The sequence below is a fragment of the Cydia pomonella genome, chromosome 16, assembly GCF_033807575.1.
Source record: "Cydia pomonella isolate Wapato2018A chromosome 16, ilCydPomo1, whole genome shotgun sequence".
In the NCBI taxonomy this organism is placed as follows: Eukaryota; Metazoa; Arthropoda; class Insecta; order Lepidoptera; family Tortricidae; genus Cydia; species Cydia pomonella.
The window spans coordinates 931,815-954,931 of NC_084718.1; the positions used below are offsets into that span (position 1 = coordinate 931,815).

General features: G+C 37.6%; 1 protein-coding gene and 1 non-coding gene across 2 annotated transcripts in view; both read right to left on the reverse strand.

Annotated features, from left to right (window-relative positions):
* The window catches only part of LOC133526197 (uncharacterized), a 714,530-nt gene that overhangs the window by 383,668 nt on the left and 307,745 nt on the right, over positions 1-23,117 (reverse strand). The gene's annotated exons all lie outside the window — the stretch shown is intronic.
* On the reverse strand, positions 19,535-19,607 carry Trnaa-agc (transfer RNA alanine (anticodon AGC)). Its single transcript has one exon. It is a non-coding gene; the product is annotated as a tRNA-Ala (tRNA).

Below are 23,117 nucleotides of genomic sequence, written 5' to 3' on the forward strand. Positions count from 1 at the left end.
AACGTTAATATTCAAGTTTCAACTTCTGCCGGCACTCCCGGAGTGCAACCCGTTGTTTTTTTTTATTTAATTTATTATTGGTGTAGCATAATATAAAATAAAATATTTACAATAATAAACTAGCATGCGAAAAAAATGTTGGTCATATTTTATCAAAATATAATTTAGGTCTGCAGAGCAGAGTTTTTGTAAGACATACAGAAAAAGTAAGGGAGGGGTATGGTATGGTAGGGTAGGGTATGGTATAGGGTATTTAAGGTACTCAAGGGCCGGCAACGCTTAAGTGGTTTCTGTGATGTTTCTTATGTCCATGGACGACGATGACCGCTTCTCATCAGGCAGCTCGTCTGCTCGTTTGCTATTAAATAAACAAAAATGCGCTTATATTGTTTAGAATAGGGAAGCTAAGAAAATCCAAACCTCCATCATAAGAATTGGCCCCTACGCTAATTTTATATATTGTCATTACAATCGTAATAATTATTTGAATGCTGTTAGAAAAATATTAAGAATAGATAATGACAGATCTATTGGCACCATCGGCTTTAGAGAAACCACTTGTGTCGTGGCACCGTGATTCCTTGGTATCGCTCGCCAACCTAACACGGTCTTTATACACAACGATAGAACGAATCATTTGTTGAACTAGCGAGTAATATAAGCTACTAATGCCTAGTCTGCTCAATCAAATATGGTCTGTGGTATCTGTCGCCAAGTCTGTTGTCACAGCCGCGCTCTTTATTGCCGCTGTAGGTTTTAAGCTTAATTTGTCGATGGGACTATTATTACAAACGCCCAGCCCGCTCGTTCCCTGGCTATCGCTTTTTATTGCCGCGGTAAGTTCTCAGCTCAATCGTCGAAACTATTATCAGTGCCCGCTACAAGCGCCCAGCCCGCTCGTTCCGTGACCCTTCGTATCTCTAGCCAAGTCTGTTGTCACAGGCGCTATTTATCGCCGCGGTAAGTTCTCAGCTCAATCGTCGAAACTATTATCAGTGCCTGCTACAAGCGCCCAGCCCCCTCGCTCCGTGGCCCGTCGTATCTCTAGCCAAGTCTGTTATCACAGGCGCTCTTTATCGCCGCGGTAAGTTCTCAGCTCAATCGTCAAAACTATTATCAGTGCCCGCTGCAAGCGCCCAGTCCGGTCGTTCCATGGCCCTTCGTATCTCTAGCCAAGTCTGTTGTCACAGGCGCTCTTTATCGCCGCGGTAAGTTCTCAGCTCAATCGTCGAAACTATTATCAGTGCCCGCTACAAGCGCCCAGCCCGCTCGTTCCATGGCCCTTCGTATCTCTAGCCAAGTCTATTGTCACAGGCGCTCTTTATCGCCGCGGTAAGTTCTCAGCTCAATCGTCGAAACTATTATCAGTGCCCGCTACAAGCGCCCAGCCCGCTCGTTCCGTGACCCTTCGTATCTCTAGCCAAGTCTATTGTCACAGGCGCTCTTTATCGCCGCGGTAAGTTCTCAGCTCAATCGTCGAAACTATTATCAGTGCCCGCTACAAGCGCCCAGCCCGCTCGTTCCATGGCCCTTCGTATCTCTAGCCAAGTCTGTTGTCACAGGCGCTCTTTATCGCCGCGGTAAGTTCTCAGCTCAATCGTCGGAAGTATTTTCAGTACCCGCTACAAGCGCCCAGCCCGCTCGCTCCGTGGCCCGTCGTATCTCTAGCCAAGTCTGTTGACACAGCCGCTCTTTATCGTGGCGGTACAAATTCGTTTGCGGGGCGATTGTCATGGTAATATATCTAACGTTGTTATAATACGGGGCGATATGTTATCGAGAAGTTAGTGTGAATAATGTAGGTATTATTATCAGTAGGGTGTTCTATAATGATAATACTAAGTTTTTAAAGTGAAAATAGTAGATTGTTACCAAGGGATCAAATACCACCATTTCTGTTGAGGTATTTTGGTGGTCGAACGCTGTGTGAGCGTCAATAATCCCAGGCTGAAATGGTGTCTTTCACCCGAGTTTAACACTCTACTTTTCATTTCGAATACGAGGAAATTAAATACATGTTCATTAAAAAAACACGGCTAAGTACAAACTTCAGTAGTATTTCTTGAGAGTACTTTCAATAAACAATTTAGGCAAAAAAATAGTTAATTATAGAATATGGAGTTAATTTTTAGAATGAAAATTGTAAAACGAATCCGTTTAAAACCAAAAAAATAATTGCTTATTGTAAAAAAAGAAATAAATATCAGTTATTAAGTATTCTGCACACTTTTTAGAACAACAACGACCCACTTTCAGAGCATGAGAAATAAAAATTAATAGTTTTTACGGTCATAGAGATATAATATTTTATCTACACATATATCATAAACCCTCTATGATACCTTACGCTAAGTTGATAATTTTCCTTATTTTGTTTATTTATAATTTTATTATAAGCAACCTCTCCTTATTCTCGGTATTCACCAGTTCTTCTACAAACCCAATCTTATAATGAAATTGAAGAGATGTTAAATTAATATAATATATTCACACACACACACACACACACACACACACACACATACATACAAACACACACACACACACAAGAATAGATAATTGTTGTACATTCTACCTTAAAAATATATTATACATAAGTTGTTGCAGTTGTTATAATTCTATTGTTTTTGTTTTTCTTAAGTAAAATGCTAAAATGCATATCATCGAAAGATAAATATATGTACTTACCTATACGAACATGTTATATTGTAAGCAAAACATCCTGTGGAAGAGCGGTGTTCTCTTAACACAAGTATCTTAAATACTTACAAAGAGGCACCAGCACAGCAATTGTAAACCTAATCATAGTTACTGAATAAAAGTATTTTTATTTATTATTATTTTATTTAATCTTCATGAACGCTCGAAGTATACTTACAGTGCAAACAAAAATATCCCAGTGCAGCATTACGCATTTATGCGCCCGAGGGGCCGGCGGCGCACAATGCTTTTTGAACTGGCCTATAGTTTACCGTTTATACAGAGTGGATAGGTGAAAATAAGTTTTTGGCAAAAATTTCATTTTTGGTACAAGCTTTTATCGCTGACTGTACTTTTCTTTCCACAGGCAACTAATACTCATCGAGCAAATTCTAAAAACCCCAAACACAATTAGGTTGCTTTGTTTTATCACAGAGTTCCTATGTCCACCTCTTGTCTCCATCATCAGATCAGCTCGATGGTACCATAATATTGCATTGTCACCCGACTTACATATGTATGCAAATTTTCAGCTCAATCGGAAACCGGGAAGTGGATCAAATTTAACTTGCAAGATTTGATTACAAACAGACAACGGTCAGGTGAAAGTAAATACAAGCTTGTAAAAAGCACATAATTTTAACAATCAAATTCATAAATAAGCCCTTAACACCGGGTCTCACTCATACAAAATAAATATGTAATATTTTCCCCAAGCAGACCCGTTAGAAGTATTAAAATCAATAGTATAAATAAATATTATTCATAATATAATTTTTATTCCTATTGTAGCTTTTTGATATTCATTTATTAGAATATTGTGTATAGTTATATCTGTGAACAAAGGTGTAAATAAAACTTATTTCAGTCTTCTTCTTCCTCGCGTTTTCCCGGCATTTTGCCACGGCTCATAGGAGCCTGGGATCCGCTCTACTACTAATCCCAAGATTTGGCGTTAAAACTTATATGTTGCCCTATTAAATTATTTACCCCATTCTAGCTGTAAGCATATAATATGACTGTGAAATCGTAACAGAAAGTCTAAATTTACAGCCCTGCCCTCAAAGGTTAGAAATCAAATATTACACTTAATTGCAAAAAATAAAGAGTAGGCTGGTCACCCTGTATGAGTAAACCACGAGGAAGGTGTATCAATCACCGGCCCTCGCCTCACTTGCTCTGGGCTAAAAGCATGATTCCATTATTGCACCGTGTACCGTACTTATACATGTACCTCAAAGTAAGTGTATCTATATTCACGTGGTCCACTTTTATTAGAAATGGTTTGTAAGTATGGGTTGTTAACGTGTTCTAATGAAAAGTTTTATAATTATACATATTTTATATTAAAATGCCGAGTAAAACCCGCTTTAAAAAGATAATTTAACTATATACAACGCGTAGTAACGCGTCTTGTGCAAGAAAGCTTATTTTTACCGTGAAAAATGTATGAAATAAGTTGCAGTGACCAATGATGTAAATATTGCGCGGAAATCTTAAGCTGGTTAAACTGCATTGGTATGAAATGAAAACTATGTGGTAAGTAACAAAACAAATCACATCGAACAAATCTATATTCACAAACCCCAATTTTGAACCTGAATTACCAAATCCACGCATCAAAACTAGCGTTAATTTCCTCAAAACACTTTTGTACCCGGAATACATCATAAGAACAATACATTTAAAACAATCAACAATGGACTCTCAGTCAACGGCATAAAAGCGTTATGAAATGTTTTATTTTCTTTGTTATTTGCTCGCAAAATATTACATGTTAATCCAATCAAACGGCCCTTGATTGACAGTTCACCAACGAATTCAATTAGCACGATTTGGTGTTTTAATTATTCAGGAGTAGGGTTCATATTTGTTTGCTTTTGGGGCGTTTTCACGTTCTTAGTCATATAAAATTTGTTGAATTCTGTTTGCTTTTCAAAGAAACGAGGGTACATCTTTATTCATTGAAGTATATAGCCTAGATCTCTTAAAAAAATCTCTAAAAGATAAAGAAGCTAAAGAATTTGTCAGGGACTTGGGTCGACAACTGGATGAAAGAACTCAGAAATCTAAGATAATATACATATAAACAACAACGGTAACAAAAAACTTCGGATAAAATGATAACCTCCTCTTTTTTCAAGTCATTCAAAGGTAAAATAACTATAATCATAGGTAATAATAATCATAATCATATTATTTTTATTCAAAATAGATTCTTACAGAATACTTTTTGGAAGTCATGAATTGTAGGGAATAATTAAAGATAATTTACATTCAATATACTTATACAGGTACATTAAATCCTTAACTTAAATGCCACGCTTATATATCACTGTAACAAGTAATCCGAAAAATTTGTATCTACTCAGATCTTACACCGCTTTTAATGTATTCGATATGATAAATAATGCAGCGGGTATCAATTAATCTGTCGGGTTGTCGGGTCCGCGTGTTACATGCAGCACGCGTTGTCTCATCAATATCTGAGCAGCCTCAGGCGTGAGTGGGGTTCGGTGTCTGTATGTTACCATAGCTAACGCGAGCGTGGGTGAGTTTGAGACTAAGGGGTCCACTGATTACTCGTACTAGTTCGCCGGACGATATCGGCCTGTCAGTTATTCGCGATTGTCCGCTTTTGCGAATAACTGACATGCCGATATCGTCCGGCGAACTGGTAATCAGTGGTCCCATTAAAGAAGTTGAAAAACACTTGGAAACTTTGAAGTCTTGTGTTTTGTATCATTTTCAAATAATTATATACTTAGTTTTAGTGTCAAATTGATTGAGATAAATTGCTCATTTTATCTTTTTTACTTAATTTTGTCATAACATTAAATATGTCATCATCCCATATTTTGGGAAGCATGCCAGCTGTGCAGTGTGTGTTAACCTTTTGAACGCCAAGAACACCTAAAATCGTCGTTACTAGTCGTGACAGCACCATGGACAACTATAGGTGTTATGACGGACGCTGTCAAAGTAAGCTTCATACTTTCAAGTAAGGTTTACAATAGCTCGCTTTCGCCTTGGGATCTTGGCGTTCGAGTGATTTTTGTGTTTAAGACATAAAGCGTTCAAAGGGTTAATAGTGGCATTAGCGTTGTGAATAATTGTTACAAATACAGAGGTCACGTTATACTGGCTATTGGTGCCCTCCACGTCGCCCGGGTTCGCGTAACCTAAGTGAATTAAGTATGTGGTATTGTTAACGCATGCTGCTACTGGTACTGACACGGACACTTTGGGGAAAGTAGTACGTTTTGCTGGATCACTTGAAAAAAGTAAGTTGTCAAGCGGACCCCAGGCTCCCATGAACCGCGGCAAAATGCCGGGACAACGCGAGGAAGAAGAAGACTTGAAAAAAGTACCCAATAGAGTACATTTTCAACCAATTAGCGCATACTTTGAAAAAATTGAAACAAACGACTATTTCTTACGACTTTTACTAAGGGAGCTATTCAATCACAACAAGTTTATGTTTAATGTTTTGAAGTTTTGTAGTATTCGCTACATGATGAGAAATAGGTATACCTATTCTTTTCTAAGTGCTTGTTTCAAGTGACCTGGCAAAACGGCTTCGCAATTTCTCCAATATGAGCTAGCAACAAATATGTTTGAAGTAGGTCTAGTACTTATTATCAAAGATTTCAATTTATTAGAGACTTTTTCACTTAATTGGTCTTATAACTTTCACTATATCAAATCTACGAAATTACGCATTCCCCGAATCATAGTGCCTCTGCCCGGCGCCATCAAGAGCCTGCTCAAATCCTCTCAGCGTACAAAGGATGCAAGCTAGATATAGGAGCCTTATCTCACCTTTGAGCAGGTTTTCCACTTGCAACACTTTCCGCTGGGAAGCTTTACTTTTAACTTTTCAATCTATGCTACATGCTCATCGTTTTATTCTCAAAACTGTTCAAGAATTATAATTCTGTTGTAACTACATATTTTGGATGATGGAAAGATCTCAGATATTTATATTACTTATCAAAGCCTCCCAAAAAGTAAACATGCTGTAATTAGTTTGTGGAATTTTCCAGCAGTGGTTCTCGGTATCAATTTTTGCTTTCATTGCGTTATATATAAGTAAACACGCACTATCAATAGATACCTAGAAAATAGAGAAGATTGAAGCTATCAGAGCATAGAAGGTAGAATATATCTATTTAGATCTTTTAAATTGATGTGAAGGTCAGATGAGTGCGACATGGCGAAGTAATTCATAATTCATCATTATCATTTTAGCCTCCCAGTAACGAAGATAGGCCTTTCGTGTGCGCCGTTTATTCCGGTCCTGGGCTACTCACATCCAGAAGTGATCTTTCGAATATCGTCCACCATTGAGCTAACAGACGCCAGGCGCTCCTTACAGCTAAAAATGGCCACCACTCCGTCAACATTTTGGTCCACCTGCCATCACTCTGTCTCAACGAAGTCCGTTTAAGCTTTGGAAATTATGTCACCCACGTCTCGCACATTAGTGCATACTTCAATACTACACTGAAAGTGTAGTTACAACAATATATCTCCTCCAGATTTTTAGTAACAAAGCGTTATAAGTTACAAATAATTCGTCTCATAAAAAGACTGTTTCCATTTCATTGTGACACAGTTTTATTTCCTCAGCTGTATCCTCTAGAATATTGCATGGAAACTAACTATGAACTCCCGTAATTAATTGACCTGTCAACCCGAAACAGACCTAAATGGACCTGACACGAAACAAGCCATGCCATGCCAACATCAACCTTAACTTTATTGGTATAAGGTACAATAGACGTTTCATAATAGATGTCCCGTTAGGTAAATGTCTTCAGTGGCATTCCTTGGTCAATTAGTACTAGGGGAGTCGCCAAATTATTTGATGGATACCTTCTCCTGTTAGTGCATACACTGTAAAGCCCTGGAGGTTTGATCAGGATTTGTTATGGAGATGATCTCTCAGTGTAAAAACTGACTTTTGTTGGTGCAGAAATGTCACTAATAAGCTATTAATAAGTCCAAGTAATAATAGTTTTTTAATACTACATTTCAAACAAGCGTACGGCCCGCCTGATGGTAAGCAGTCTATAATCGCGATATATTAAGAATGGAAAAAACCTAAGGGTTTTTTATTTAATAGGTGATATGGTTTAAAAATCACCTTCGAATAATGTGTCAAAATATACGTGATTATGATTAAGTCCAGGTCCTATGGATAATAGTTATTTACAATACATAATATATGGTGCTACTTTACCGCACTAGTGCGGGAATAAATACTTTCTGTGCTTGTGTCGAAAATTTAAAGGGCCAAATGTAATATTATTACGATGCAAGTGCGAAAAGTAGGACTTATTCGCACATGTATCGTAATAACAACATAGCGCGAAATGTGACCTCAATATTATTACAAACGTGACTAAATTGACTATAAAATAATCAAATAATTAACACAACAAATCTCCTTTATCGTCAAAATACGAAAGAAATTTCTCACAAACAAGATCCGATGGCGTCCTCAAAATTTAAGAAAATAAATTACTTCCAAAATAACGGGATTGGCATCGAGATAATTCCAATTGTCGGGAGACTGCTTCATAAACCAATTTGCCAAGTTTTCCGCATTCCTATGTCGGCGTGAATTTCTACGGATCTTTATATAAGTACTGTAACTTCAAAAGGAAAGATAAACAATTTTTTATCAAGTGACATACGTCTTTTTAGGGTTCCGTACTAAAAAGGTACAAATGGAACCCTTACGGTGCAACTCCGTCCGTTCGTCTCTCTGTCTGTCTGTCGGTCACATCGCTAAATATCTCGAGAACCACTTAAGCTATCGATTTGAAATTTGGAATAGTTATGAAAAACATTGCAAGTAATATTTTTTTATTTAATTCTCTAAAGTCTGGTGACTAGGTCAAGTGGGGTATCATGTGAAAGAGCTGAAATTAACCATTCCAAAACAATTTTTTATTATTTTTGTAGTGGAAAATACCATCCCCCTCCCCCACCCTTATCACCGAAGTTTGGCAAAGAAAAAATATGTTTTTTTTTTACATAATATAACTTTTACAGGAAAAATATAATCAGATCTCTATATTGATAACTTTTTTTTAATTAACAAAATACATTTCATCATTACGATACAAATGCGAAGCACAGGAAATTCGCAACGAATGGGGATAAATTAAAACACGACAGAATCGCCTATTCGCACATGTATCGCACAAATAATGATCAAATATCTAAAGCAATACTTACAGTTTTAGATACAACGACTACATTACATTTTAGCGAATACTTGTATCCAGATGTTTATATTTCGAGTCTATTCTATTTAAATAACAAAGACATGCTAAAATTATACCTGAAAATACGTTCATTATTTAACCAAAAACACACATTCCAAAGCAAATATTTAAACAAGAATACCATTGTCATTTAAAATTCCGCACGGAACCTGTTCTAACCGGTGGAAAGCGGTTTAAACCAGTTTAACCCGGTTAGTTATAGCGCTATATTCGCGTCTCGTCCGCAGATGGTTATCTAGATTTGTTGCTGCGTGTTTATAAATTTGGCGTTTTTTTTGCTTTGTCCACTCCAAAATATGTATACAATTCTGTACCTTATTTTCTTAGTGATAAGGCGATAAAGGTATACATGTTTTTGAAATAACAGCCTTTTGTGAAGAATTCTGGTCTGCGAGCTTTTGTTAAGTTCAACTAATCTATTGTGAAATGGGGGCGCGTTTTTGTAGTTTCGTGAAATAGTGATAATTGTTTGGTTAATTCAGACTGATACCTATTTTACATTGTTCTAAAAAGAACTAAAGATAGGTATTATATAATTACTTAATTTTATTAAGTTTTATCGAATTACTCTTTGTCAAAAAAAAACCCATTCCATAACGGCCTAAGAGCGGGAGTTTAAAATATGGAGGCTAATTTAAACTTACATTTTGAAATCAAACTGATGTCTAAATGATGTTATTTTATTCAATGCTTACATTTATATTATTTATAGAGAAATTTTAAAACTACCGCCAAATAATGTAAATTCGTCAAAGTTTAAAGAGATGGACCTTGGGAACTAATAATATGTAAAAAAAATATTGCAAAAGCCTACGGAGTTATGTGCAGTCTTGAAATATTTTAAAACTTCGCAGAAACCAATAATATTGTTTGTCTCAACTTGGCCTCGTAATATAAAAGAAAAGCTAAACTTTATCAAATGCATTTTGCATTGAATAAATTACTTTCGAAATCTGTTTTCAATTGAAGATCACAATTATACTTTCCCATATTTTTTACTTAGTTGTTTGCTTATTTTAGCCTTTTATACAATTTATGTTAATGTCATTGGAGATTTATGTCAAGGACTTTTTCATTCATTTATAATAAGAAAAAATCATTTTTTTCGCACTTGGAGTCGCACCAAAGCGACTTCAAACATTGCGCACACATAATCCTGAAAATGAAATACTAAGTACTAATGAAAACGTAAGTTCTCTAATTCTAGAGTCCTATAATTTCCGTAAGCAAAACATATTATTATTATTAACAAAGCAATATTTTTTCTTTAAACTAATAAGCAAAATCGTTTATCACGCAACGCAAAGGCAGAATAGTTCCCAAATATACCATTTAAAAAATTTCCCACGACTTGACGCTAAAAGGCACTAAATTACAAGTTAGATTATAGGTCGGGCCCGCGCCAAATGCATTTATTGCAGAACCCAGGCTCAGGCTTCATTCCCGACGGTGGGGTTATTAGGGTACCTAGACCTAGTGTTCGCGTCAGACAACCAGCGTAACCAGCCCACTGATTACTAGTTCGCCGGACGATATCGGCCTGTCAGTTATTTGCTATTGTCAGCTTTTGCGAATAACTGACAGGCCGATATCGTCCGGCGAACTGGTAATCAGTGGGCCCCTTTAGTTCGATCTGCGTTCCTTATTACGTACCATATAAGGGTGTCCGCTAAAGAAAGAACTCTTAAGCACGCGGCTGTTTTATTCGATAAACGCAACGTTAAACGCAATACGTTTGCCATAGACCCATTTTACATCATATATTCATTTAACATCATAAAATCATTTAACATCATACTCGTATAATCATTTTTCATCATATAATCATTTTACATTAGATAATGACACTACATTGTTTTACGCGGTTAACGATTGGCACGTTGTCTACGCACCCTGATTCATATCAACGGTGAAATAGAAAACCCTTCTGCCGAAGGGTGTTAGGTATATTTCGGTGGTTCGGTGGAAATCTGTCGAATCCTACCCTGTACTAGAACAGGTGACGAAGCAAAAGACTGTTGTATCGTCAAAATATTTTTTTGTCTTACGATTATATTTATTGTATGTTAGTCTGTAATGTATGTATCTATAGCCCTTTTGATATATAGATAAATCATTTATTTGGCAGATGCAAAAACACACAATATAAAGTTTAAATCATCATAAAGAACACAAATTATTACAGGAACAAATTAAAAATAAAACAGGAATAATTAATAAACAATAAAATAAAATTACCTACCTACATACTGTGTGCGTTGCAACAGGACAAAAGGGATTTGATTAGATTATTCGAATTTATCTTAGTATGTAGTGGAGAAATAATTGATCCTATTCGATCTTAGTTGCAATAAGTTGTTTATGTTTATTTACTGCTTAGTTCAATTACATTATTTATGAACGTTCGCCTGCGCTATGGTGAGCGTAGGGAATACAGGGTGAAACAAAAATCGGGCCATAAAACGCAGGAGCCGTAATTTGCATGAACTAAACACGGCAGGATAGTTCTCGATGGGACTTTTTATCGAACGAATGGTGGAACGGTACATGTAATAGACGATATTTTAAATATTTTAAAGGGATTTTATCTATAAAATGACCTTTTAAATACTGATAAGTATAAAACAATTCTTTCTACTTGTACCATATTCCAACAGAAAAAAGTTTTTGGCAAAAAAAAAATTTGGTACAAGTTTTTATCGCTGTTTATTTTATTTATTATTTTTCTTTCCATAGGCAACTAATACTTATCAAGACAATTCTAACAACCCCAAACACAATTAGTTTGCGTTGTTTTATCACAGAGTTCCAACTCGTAGCAACCTCCTGTCTCCACCATCGGATCAGCTCCATGTCTTCATAATATTGCATTGTTATTCGATTTATATACCTATGTATGCAAAATTTCAGCTCAATCAGAAAACGGGGAGTAGGTTAAACTTAGCTTCCAAGATTTTTACCCACACTAAACAACATAGTGGTATATACCTATTTATTTGTGTAATAATGTCCTATAATATTTATTTATTTTATTTTTTATTTACAATCAATGCCATCAGAACAAGTTAAATAAAAGCTTGTAAAAACACCATGCAATACAATAAAACACAAATTCTCTTTATTGCACAACCTCAGAATAAATGAACATACCTACACTTTTATTGGATTATTATTATTTGGGAAATTAAATTTGTCCATCATGTTTTGTTTTTTAAGGGTCATATCCTATAAAAATATAATATACACATTATTTTAACATAATACTACCCACCTACTACCTACGTTTCAAATCATAAGGCAATAAGTTCGTTCTTTAAGGTCTTTTAGGTATTTTTTAACAAATAAATAAATAAATAAATATTTATAGGGCATTATTACACAAATTGACTAAGTCCCACAGTAAGCTCAATAAGGCTTGTGTTGAGGGTACTTAGACAACGATATATATAATATATAAATATTTATAAATACTTAAATACATAGAAAACACCCATAACTCAGGAACAAATATCCATGCTCATCACACGAACAAATGCCCTTACCAGGATTTGAACCCGGGACTATCAGCTTCGTAGGCAGGGTCACTACCCACTAGGCCAAACCGGTCGTCAATGCAACAAGCAATGCAACAAGCTAAAGTAACTAGACTAATCAGAATTATGATAACCTTATAACCTTGAAATTATAAGAACACATTTCATTGTTTTTCAATATAAGAAAGTCAACAATATCGACTCAAGCTACACTTAAAATCCGCAGCAGCAAAATAAACCAACACTTAACAGTCTTTACACTCTTAACTCTCAAGTTTCATATAACATTGTTACCCCGCTGTCGTCTCGTTTCGCCCCGACTTTAATATTGTTCGGTTAGCTGAGGCCAATTCTGTTTTAATAATTTGATTTGATGCGATCTTTTTTATATAAAAAGAAAAAAACACCGCTTCGGACAAGACGTTACTAGAACTTGGGCACTTTCGGATCACCAGTCCTATATAGCTCTTAACCATCTCTACCGAAGCTTGTCACATGCATCTCACATATGCGCGTGAAATGCCTAATAGAGTCTGGCTAATAAATGATCAGACATAGGAATCCGTGGGGCAAAATTGTTTGACAAGTAGGGAGTTCCTGTATCGATAAACTCGACTATCGATGCTAGTTCTATATACTAGTGATCACTCTTGAGTGAACCCTTGGGTTTGCTTGTAAAAATACGTTTTTATTAAGAGTAAAAATTACTATTCTTTGAAAATTGTTCAATTTATTATCTATTTAATATTGGTAATAATAATAATGTCAACTTACATAACTAGCACAAATAACATAAAAAAAGAAATTAAAATTACAACATATTAATTAAAATACATTAGCTACTCCACATATAAATAAAGTATAAAGTAAAAATACAAAGTTATACAAACACAAAAATCTTAACCTAAACTGAACTAAATCCTAAATCTAACAGACATACAAAAACTATCCGCACAACTCGCCCCGCGCCCCTCCAGATGCAAAGGAGCCCATCACGCTCGCTGCGTTGCCACGTTGAACGGCGATGGACAACCTCTGCATCAAAAACGACCCGGAGCGAGGGTCATGACCACACTCCCGCATGCGTCTGCCCACTTCACCAATAAATGTCTTGGCCTCATCACACCAACAGCCCGTGGTTTCCACGGCAAGAGGGACAAATATGTAGCTCGCCAGCGCTGCGTACTTCGCCCGCTTTCGAACCGACGCCAGCTCAGCTGCTGCTCCCGCCGAACGCATGGTTCGGTTAATATGAGAAACAGCAAAAGTATTAACGCACGTAGCGTCCCACAGCAGACATCTGCCCCTCTCCCACGGGACCAAGGTCAACCCGTCTGGCCTCTTCCCATCAGACCTACTAAGACCCGGCGGCTCCAGCACACAAGGTACATTTGCCGAGACCAATGCCCTCCGGATGATATCATTTAAGGCGTGGTGGCGTGGGTACCTTCCTGCACACCGACAACAACTTAAGGCGTGATGGCCGTCCCTCTCCACCATAGAGCCGCAGATGCATACATGAGGTTCACACACCTCACAGCCCAGGCGAAGAGCCACAGCCACCCGCATCGAGTCATTATCAAGGAGCGTACCTAAATGCGGAGAAGGAAGCGCCTGAAGCCAAGCCCCAGACTCTGGCCTCGACACGGCGTTGAGCCTCGCCCTATCCACTCCCGTCGCATTCTCCATTAAGCCATCGAACGCACGCTTCACCCCTATATCATCCCATGAGCGCTGGCGGTCCAGTCTGTCTGGCACGGGCGTACCCGGATTGAGAGCCGACCAAACCGTCCAAGCATCCGCAGCATAAGGTATGGCTACCTCGTCACCATTCGAAGATAAAATTTGAGTGACAAGGCCGCCAACCGCAGCCGCCGATGCCAAGAAGGCCGGCAGGCTCACATCCCGCGCGCGCCGAACTCCCAGACCACCGGTCCGAACGGGAAGTGAGGCCAGATCCCATTGATTTGAATTAAGGGAGACATTCAGCAATAATTCCACAGACTCCTTTAACACGCCGTCAAAGGAGTCAATATGCGCGGGGTAAAGCCAAGTTGGTACGGTGCGCAAAAAGTACATTAATTTGGGAACGGCAAAACAGACTCGCAACAACAAAAGAGAAACGTGCGCAGAAATGTGCTTTAACCTTTCCCTGGCAGTCAGCAGAAGCTGCCTTCGCACCTCAAATGCCTCCGGAATGGCATCAGGAAAAATGGGCGAGCCAAGAAGATAAAAAGTCTGAGAAGACAGTACCCTAAGCCCGGGGAGAAAACCACAAAATGAAGGTGAAGAAAGCTGAGAATCGGGGCCGCAAGGAAAATATTCGCACTTATTAGAGTTTACCACTAGTCCCAGTTCTCGAAAGCGCGGAAGCAAAGTGATCAGATCCTGCTCCACCACCTCAGGCCTACCCCCGAGGGTACCATCATCTAGGTACCAAATGTTCAACGGGGATTGAAGCACTGAGATCGCCTTATGAATGGCGAGACTGAAGACTAGAGGGCCAAGCGGGTCTCCCTGCTGCGCGCCGACCTGGGAAGAAATGAGGGACCCATTATAAAAAAGATTTGAGGGGGACGCGTACACCTGAAAGAGGAAGGGATACAATGAGGGCACCTTTTCCTTGACCTCGGCTAACAGGACATCACGCTCTATGGTATTGAATGCGTTTTTTATGTCCAGCTTGACGATCACACACTCTTCGTTGCTCGGATCTGATGCAAACGCTCGCGTTGCATGAATGGCGGCCTCACACCCCAAGCTCGTGCCAAACCCAAGCTGAAGAGGACAGAGATAAGTGGCCATTTCTTCTTTAACAGCTCGGCAACCAAGTTTAGCTACCAATCGACGGAAAGTGTTCCCTATTGCAATTGGCCTTATACCCCCATCTTTCTTTGACAATGCGCACAATGAGGCCCCATAAACAAACGGGCAAACCACAGGGTTCAACTGACCACTGAGCAGAAAGTTGCACAGTTTTGTCAAGGATTCCAGTAGCCGCAATCCATTATCACCCGCAGAGCCGGACGTAAGTTCCTGTAGGTGCGCAGGTCGAATGCCGTCCAAGCCAGCGGCAGAACCGCTATTGAAGGAGCCGAGAGCCTGAGCTACGTCCGCTGGGTCTACCGTCAATGCAACAGAGGATCTATCTGGTTCCTGCGGGAAAACTAGCTGTCGTGAAGGGGCCGGGTGCTTAGATTGTAAGGCGACAAGAGTTTCAGGAGACGACGGGGCAATTGCGTCCTCTGACATTAACACCCGTACTGCCCCCCTGAGATCACCCTCGAAAACTTTGGATTCGATCGTTCTAAGTATCGAGTACGAACTGGCAGCCCTTGTGTCTGTCTCTATGACCTCCATACCGTCGATCCCCCACGTGGAATCTATATTCTGCTTGACCTTGGTAGTTAAGCTACCAGCACGTGCCGCATCAGGCACTCGTAGAGCGGAATAAGCAAAAGATAACAATGCTGTCCACTCATTTTCGCCGTTCGCGCTGACACACCTATCGATTAGACCACTCAGTTTACCCGCCGCCAGACTTCGAGCTCCCTTAGGAATATGACGCAACACGTGCACCGACTTCTTAAGGATTGCTAGATCATGCAGCCCCACAACGCCAGGGACGTCCACATTCGCTGGCTGTGGCACCGCTTGCGAGGGTTCGGAGGAACTGGCACGGGGCGAACCCTTGTGCATACGCCCGATGTGCACTTTAAGTCCATGAGCGGTAAATGTTCTTGTTGAACCAGGGCAGTGGGGGCACAAAAAGCATAATGAAGAGGGGTCAGACATGGCTAACAACAAAATTAACACGAAAATAAAAGAACCAAAATATTGCTCTAAGTCTACGAATAACCACTAAATTATTAATAATTTACACACAAATCAAATAACAATAAAAAAACACAAAAAATAGGCAAAAATAAAACTCAAAACATAGAAACATGATAGCTAAATTAAGAAAGTTTAGGTAGGTCGAATCAACAAATACCTATTCCCGATACAAAAAAATATTTAACATATACGGAATGTCGAGAAGAAAAACATTAATTTACATTTAAAAAAGAGTATTCACTAAAATTACATAACAATATTCAATGCAATGTCCAGAAAAATATAAAAACTGAAAAAAACAATACAATTTCAAATAATTGATTATAATAATTAAGAAAAATTACATACTAAGGTCATAAAATAAAGATATTACAGAAGAAAAAAAAATAACACATTGATGTATTAAAAGTTAAAATAAAAACATACTTTTATACGAGTACTATCAAAAAAGCTAAATTGTCCATTAAACTTAATGAATTGAGAATATATATATATATATATTAAAAGACAACTTCAAAACAAAATATAGTAATAAAAAAATAAAAATAAAAAAATAAAAAATAAAAAAAAACAAAATCAGCAAAGAGTAAAAATAATAATTAAATAATAACTGAATGTACTCTTCTTCGTTTTTAAGACAAGACGAGACAATTTTATTTTACAAACAATTTGGTTTTACACGGGGTCGCTCAACAACCGACGCTGGTGTTGAGCTAATTAAACAGATCTTCGATGCCTGGGAGGAGTCACAGGATGCTTTAGGTATCTTCTGTGACTTATCTAAGGCCTTCGATTGCGTCTGTCATGAAACATTGATCAGGAAACTGCACTATTATGGAGTAAGAGGCTCGGCACTGAATTTAATAAAGTCTTACTTACACGGTAGAATACAAAGGGTTGATGTGAGTGGACAGCGATCACCGGGGTCATTGGTCTCTATGGGTGTACCGCAGGGATCAATATTGGGGCCGTTCCTGTTCCTTATCTACATTAATGACCTGCCTTACCTTGTAAAGACCCACCATGACATAGTATTGTTTGCAGACGATACCTCACTTATTTTCAAAGTCAAACGACAGCAACAAGCTTGCAGTGATGTAAACAATGCTATTTTTAAAGTAGTAAATTGGTTTAATGTTAATAATTTATTGTTAAATGAGAAAAAGACTAAGTGCATTAAGTTTGTTACAAGTCACATAAGGAATGAGCAAACAAGTGTCATTGTCAAGGATGAGGAATTGGAACTAGTAGATAGCACAGTTTTTCTTGGTATAACTTTAGATTCTAAACTACAATGGGGTCCCCATATTGCTAATCTCTCGAATAGACTGAGTTCTGCAGCTTTTGCAGTGAGCAAGATCCGTCAGTTAACAGACGTGAAAACAGCTCGATTAGTTTACTTTAGTTACTTTCATAGCATTATGTCATATGGTATTTTACTATGGGGCAGTGCTTCAGAGATAAATACCATTTTTGTTCTGCAGAAGAGGGCTATTCGTGCAATATATAAAATGTACCATAGAGACACACTTAGAGATAAGTTTAAGGACATTAACATAATGACAGTGCACTGTCAATATATTTACGAGAATATTCTGTATGTACATAAAAACATTGCCAGTTTTAAGAAAAACTGTGAAATACATAATATTAATACTAGAAATAAGCATAAGCTCGCAGTGCCCTTCACTAGGCTCCATAAAATTAAGAAATCATTCATGGGTAATTGTGTAAGATTTTACAATAAACTTCCTAATATTATAACTGAATTGTCTGTTAGTAAATTTAAAAATTATGTAAAACGTAAGCTTATCTCTAAAGCCTATTATAGCACACAAGACTACATGATATTTTTAAAATTTGACGATTTAAAAGTGCTTGTTGCTAGGCCTATTTGAATAAAGAATATTTTGACTTGACTTGACTTATAATTTTACTCGTCCCAATTTTATTCTTCGTGAATGTCCCATTTACTGTTGTTAAAGTAAACGACCAGAATTTATTCCACATTTTCGGGTATTAAGCGTCTAAAATTAACAGAGTAAAATTATAAAATTGTCTTGTGTTGTCTGAGTTATTATCATTGTCATTGAGTTATTATTTAGTAATTTTTTTTACTCTTAATAAAAACATATTTTTACAAGCAAACCCTTGAGTGATCACTAGTATATAGAACCAGCATCGATAGTTGGGTTTATCGATACAGGAACTCCCTACTTGTCAAACAACTTTGCCCCACGGATTCCTATGTCTGTAAATTATGCATCTTCAAAAAAGGCGGAAACTTCAAAAAATCTGTAGCAGGTAACACTTTGATTAAAAAGATTGCACAATTTTGTTACTTTTTATAATTTCTATAATAACTAACATGAATAACGGATTGTAACGGTTTTGAAATGACCTCGACAGTTGCTCACGCTGCGCTGATTGGTAAACGCGTGCGTGTCACTGAGTCGTGTCATTACGCATTTCGCTCGCACTTGCACGTGCAACTGAGATGTCAAATACGTATCATAACAAAATCGAAACTATAACAAATTATAAGACCAGAATCGGTTCCCTTAGCTTACGTAAGTACTCAATCTGAACTAGTTACGGGGTGTATGTGGCCACGCTGTTTTAATATTGGTTTAAGTTTGCTGTTGATGGGTAAATAGAAGTTGCGTGTTTAAAGCTTTAGCACGATAGTTCCAGTTAATAATACTAATAATTCAGCCTATATACGTCCCACTGCTGGGCACAGGCCTCCCCTCATGCGCGAGAGGGTTTAGGCTATAGTCCCCACGCTAGCCCAATGCGGATTGGGGACTTCACATATACCTTTGAATTTCTTCGTAGATGTATGCAGGTTTCCTCACGATGTTTTCCTTCACCGAAAAGCTGGTGGTAAATATCAAATGATATTTCGTACATAAGTTCCGAAAAACTCATTGGTACGAGCCAGGATTTGAACCCGCGACCTCCGCATTGAAAGTCGGACGTCATATCCACTCGGCCACCACCGCTTAGTTCCAGTTAGTGCTTGTAAACGATAGTAGAAAACTAGAAAGCTTATGCTATAGGCTTCCATAAAAGCCTGTTGTGTAAAATATTAATGATAATTTTGTATCAAGCAGAAACGTCTGCAGACTATGGTATTAAGCTTAAAAACAAATAAAATTTCACTGTATTGGGTGGAACTTGAACCCACGGCCACTGGATCGCTAGCCCAGTGCTCTACCATCTGAGCTACCAAGACCATACTCAGTACAGCGAATATTTTCACCATATATGAGCCTTAGAGAAACTCTAGCGACATCTAACGAACCTGTGTATGAACTGTTAGCACATTTTAATTTTTATTAACATACTTTTATATATGTATTTGTAATTGAACTCATTCAATATTCGTTCTTATCACATTTGCAGGTTGGTTCAAATCTTGCTCGATGTGGAAACTATATTTAATTTAACTATATTCTGTATTCGAACTTAATCCTTGTCACTTTGACATAAAGTACCCATGTCGAGTACAAGTGCAGCGTCGAGCACTAGTACTTCTACCTTACATTGGGGAGTCGATGAATTTATAAATTTTGTGTATTTGTGTTATTTTCATCAGTTTTGAATGAATTCTCAAACAGGTGTCTTTTATACTCTCTACAAGAGTACACTTGTATAAAGTATAAAAGACACCCAAGGCTTGTATACAGTACCGCAAAAATAAACAACGTGCTAGCAACAGGCTTACAGGCTTCGTGCTTGTCAGCAGTCTCAACACCAGCTAGTGTAACTGATAAATACTTGCGCAGACTTGGCACAGTATGTGCTCCTTCAAGCTAGAGTCTTTAAAAACAAGAACAAAGTTTAAAAAAGCGGCCAAGTGCGAGTCGGACTCGCCCATGAAGGGTTCCGTACCATTTATGACGTATTAAAAAAAAACTACTTACTAGATCTCGTTCAAACCAATTTTCGGTGGAAGTTTGCATGGTAATATATGTATGGTATATCATTTTTTTTTTTTTGATTTTTCATTTTTGACACACATTTTATCACTTTGGAAGTGTCTCTTGCGCAAACTGTTTCAGTTTAGAAAAAAATGATATTAGGAACCTAAATATCATTTTTGAAGACCTATCCATAGATACCCCACACGTATGGGTTTGATGAAAAAAAATTTTTTGAGTTTCAGTTCTAAGTATGGGGCACCCAAAATTTATTGTTTTTTTTCCTATTTTTGTATAAAAATCTTAATGCGGTTTATAGAATACATCTACTTGCCAAGTTCGAACAGTATAGCTCTTATAATTCCGGAAAAAAGTGGCTGTGACATAAACGGACAGACAGACGGACATGACGAATCTATAAGGGTTCCGTTTTTTGCCATTTGGCTACGGAACCCTAAAAACCGGTGTTTCAACTACATTTTAACCGACTTCAAAAAAGGAAGAGGCTTATCAAGTCGAACTTATTTTTTTTTTTGTATGTATGTTAGAGAACTCACTGACTTCAAATATATCAGTTGCCGGCGCAAATAAAATGAATGATATTTTATTTTATACTTGTTGAACTCAGTTTATCTTTTATTTATGTTTAAATATTTATAAAGAAGCTTTAGTTTTTGAAAGTCTGTTATAAATTTAACTTACGGACCACGTAGTACTTATTCGGCTCGATAGCCGAACTGGGTAAAAAAGATAAAAAAAATCATCAACGTTTGAACACTTTACATGTGTGGACAGTAAATACATCCTATTTCGAAAAAATCTTAGGTAACCATTGACATTTTAGGATCCATCATCTCACGAGAAAGAATATTTTTCATAAAAATATTAAAGATCCAAATACAATTTTCTACGCGTTACAAGAATAAGTTTCATTTAAAGATAAAGATAGTTTATTTTCCAAGTAGGCATATTGAAATGCGCTTATGAACGTCAAATTTAATACAGTTACACCAGCTCTAATCCTACATCTCTGACCAGAGAAGATTTAAAACCGTCCTAATAAATTGCAGGAGGGTATCCCAGTATGGGATCGGCAAGAAACTCGGCGGGACATATCTTTTCAAAATAGTTAAACAGTTATCATATTTTTGTAGGCAACACGAATCAAATAATTGTTTATTTTTAAACAAAAATCCTACTGTTATTATCTATGCGCCAGCAATCCACACCGGAGTCGTAACTCACCAACAGCTAGATTAAACTTTTGTTCGCTTATTCTAGCTTATTCTGGTGAAATTTTAATTAGCCGGCCTTTGAGCGTGCGAAGAATACTAGGGACACTACAGTATTGAGCTTAGTGGATGAAGCTTAGTAGACAGTTGTAGAGTAACTCGCTCGTGTAAATGCGCCGTGCAAAGAATATTAATGATAATACAATGTTGAAAAAATTGTATTATAATTTTAGTTGAGCAAGTTATTTACAGATGGTGCTGTCCTATTACATGTATGTACTCCGTTCAATACAGAATGTTTATTTAGTCACTCGCAATAATTTACGAGCCAGTCAGAGAGGCAGAATGTATAAAACAACCTTTTTTGCGATTTTGAGGTTGGTCCCATAGTAAACACACACACACACACACACACACACACACACACACACACACACACACACACACACACACACACTTGTGTGTTGTTATATTTTAGTTTTTTATCTTCTCTTTCTGATTTGTAATGTCTGTACCTATTTGTAACGTCTTTATACTTATTGCCAATGTATTGCACTCAAGGGTCCCGAGATACATGCTCAGCCTAGTTTGGGGTCCGCCAGTATACCAATTATGTTTTTCTGTGTTCTGTATAGAAATAAATAACTTTAATTTTTAAAAAAAGTTGCTAAGTGTAGCCGCCGTGCAGTGGTGGCAGCATGGTTCCATATTTATCACTTGTCACTATGCCCGTCACTTTCGCGCTTACATGCTTGTTAGAACGTGACAGCGATGGTGACAAATGTATAAAGTGGATAAAGAGCCGACCATCTTAGCCCTACAGGTCAGGAGCTCGACGACTCAAATAAAACTTCGATATAAGAATCGAAGAAGAAGAAGTGTGAAGTGTTATAATTTTCCAATGTACTGGTTACAAGGGTTCTTGCCAAAATAGTTAAATGTAGAAAGTGGGCGTTGATAGTATGGAGGATGATGGAAGAGTGATTTTGCAATATTTGATCAGTACAAAAGGTGGTTTAAACTTAGGTGCTTCTAATTGGCCGCGATACAGAATAAGTCGAGCGCTCCTATTGGTGCTTTTGAAATCCTCCGAATACTAGCCGAGCCCGGCTGCGTTTAGCTACTGCATAGGGAATATTTCTATAATAATAATAAGTTGCATTCGCAATACTAAGTATTACCTATATATACACCCCGTAAATGTTTGCAGGTGACTAAATAAACACCCTGTATAATGTGGAAACAGAACAGACGATCTGAATGCTAGTACAACTGATTTTTAGTGGAACTATAAGTCGACAACCACCAACCAACCACAACCAGTCGATCACTTCTTTTTTTTTAAAGGAAATGGGTAGGTAAAGCTGCGGCGACAACGACGCCGCAACAATTAGTCAGCAGCAGTACTTTATATCATCCACGATGACGCGCAGATTTGTCAAATCTATCCTTTAATAGCATGACATTACAAGTCAAGGCACGTGTCTTCGTGAATAAATAAATATTTTTTAAATATTATAGGACATTATTACACAAATTGACTAAGTCCCACAGTAAGCTCAATAAGGCTTGTGTTGAGGGTACTTAGAC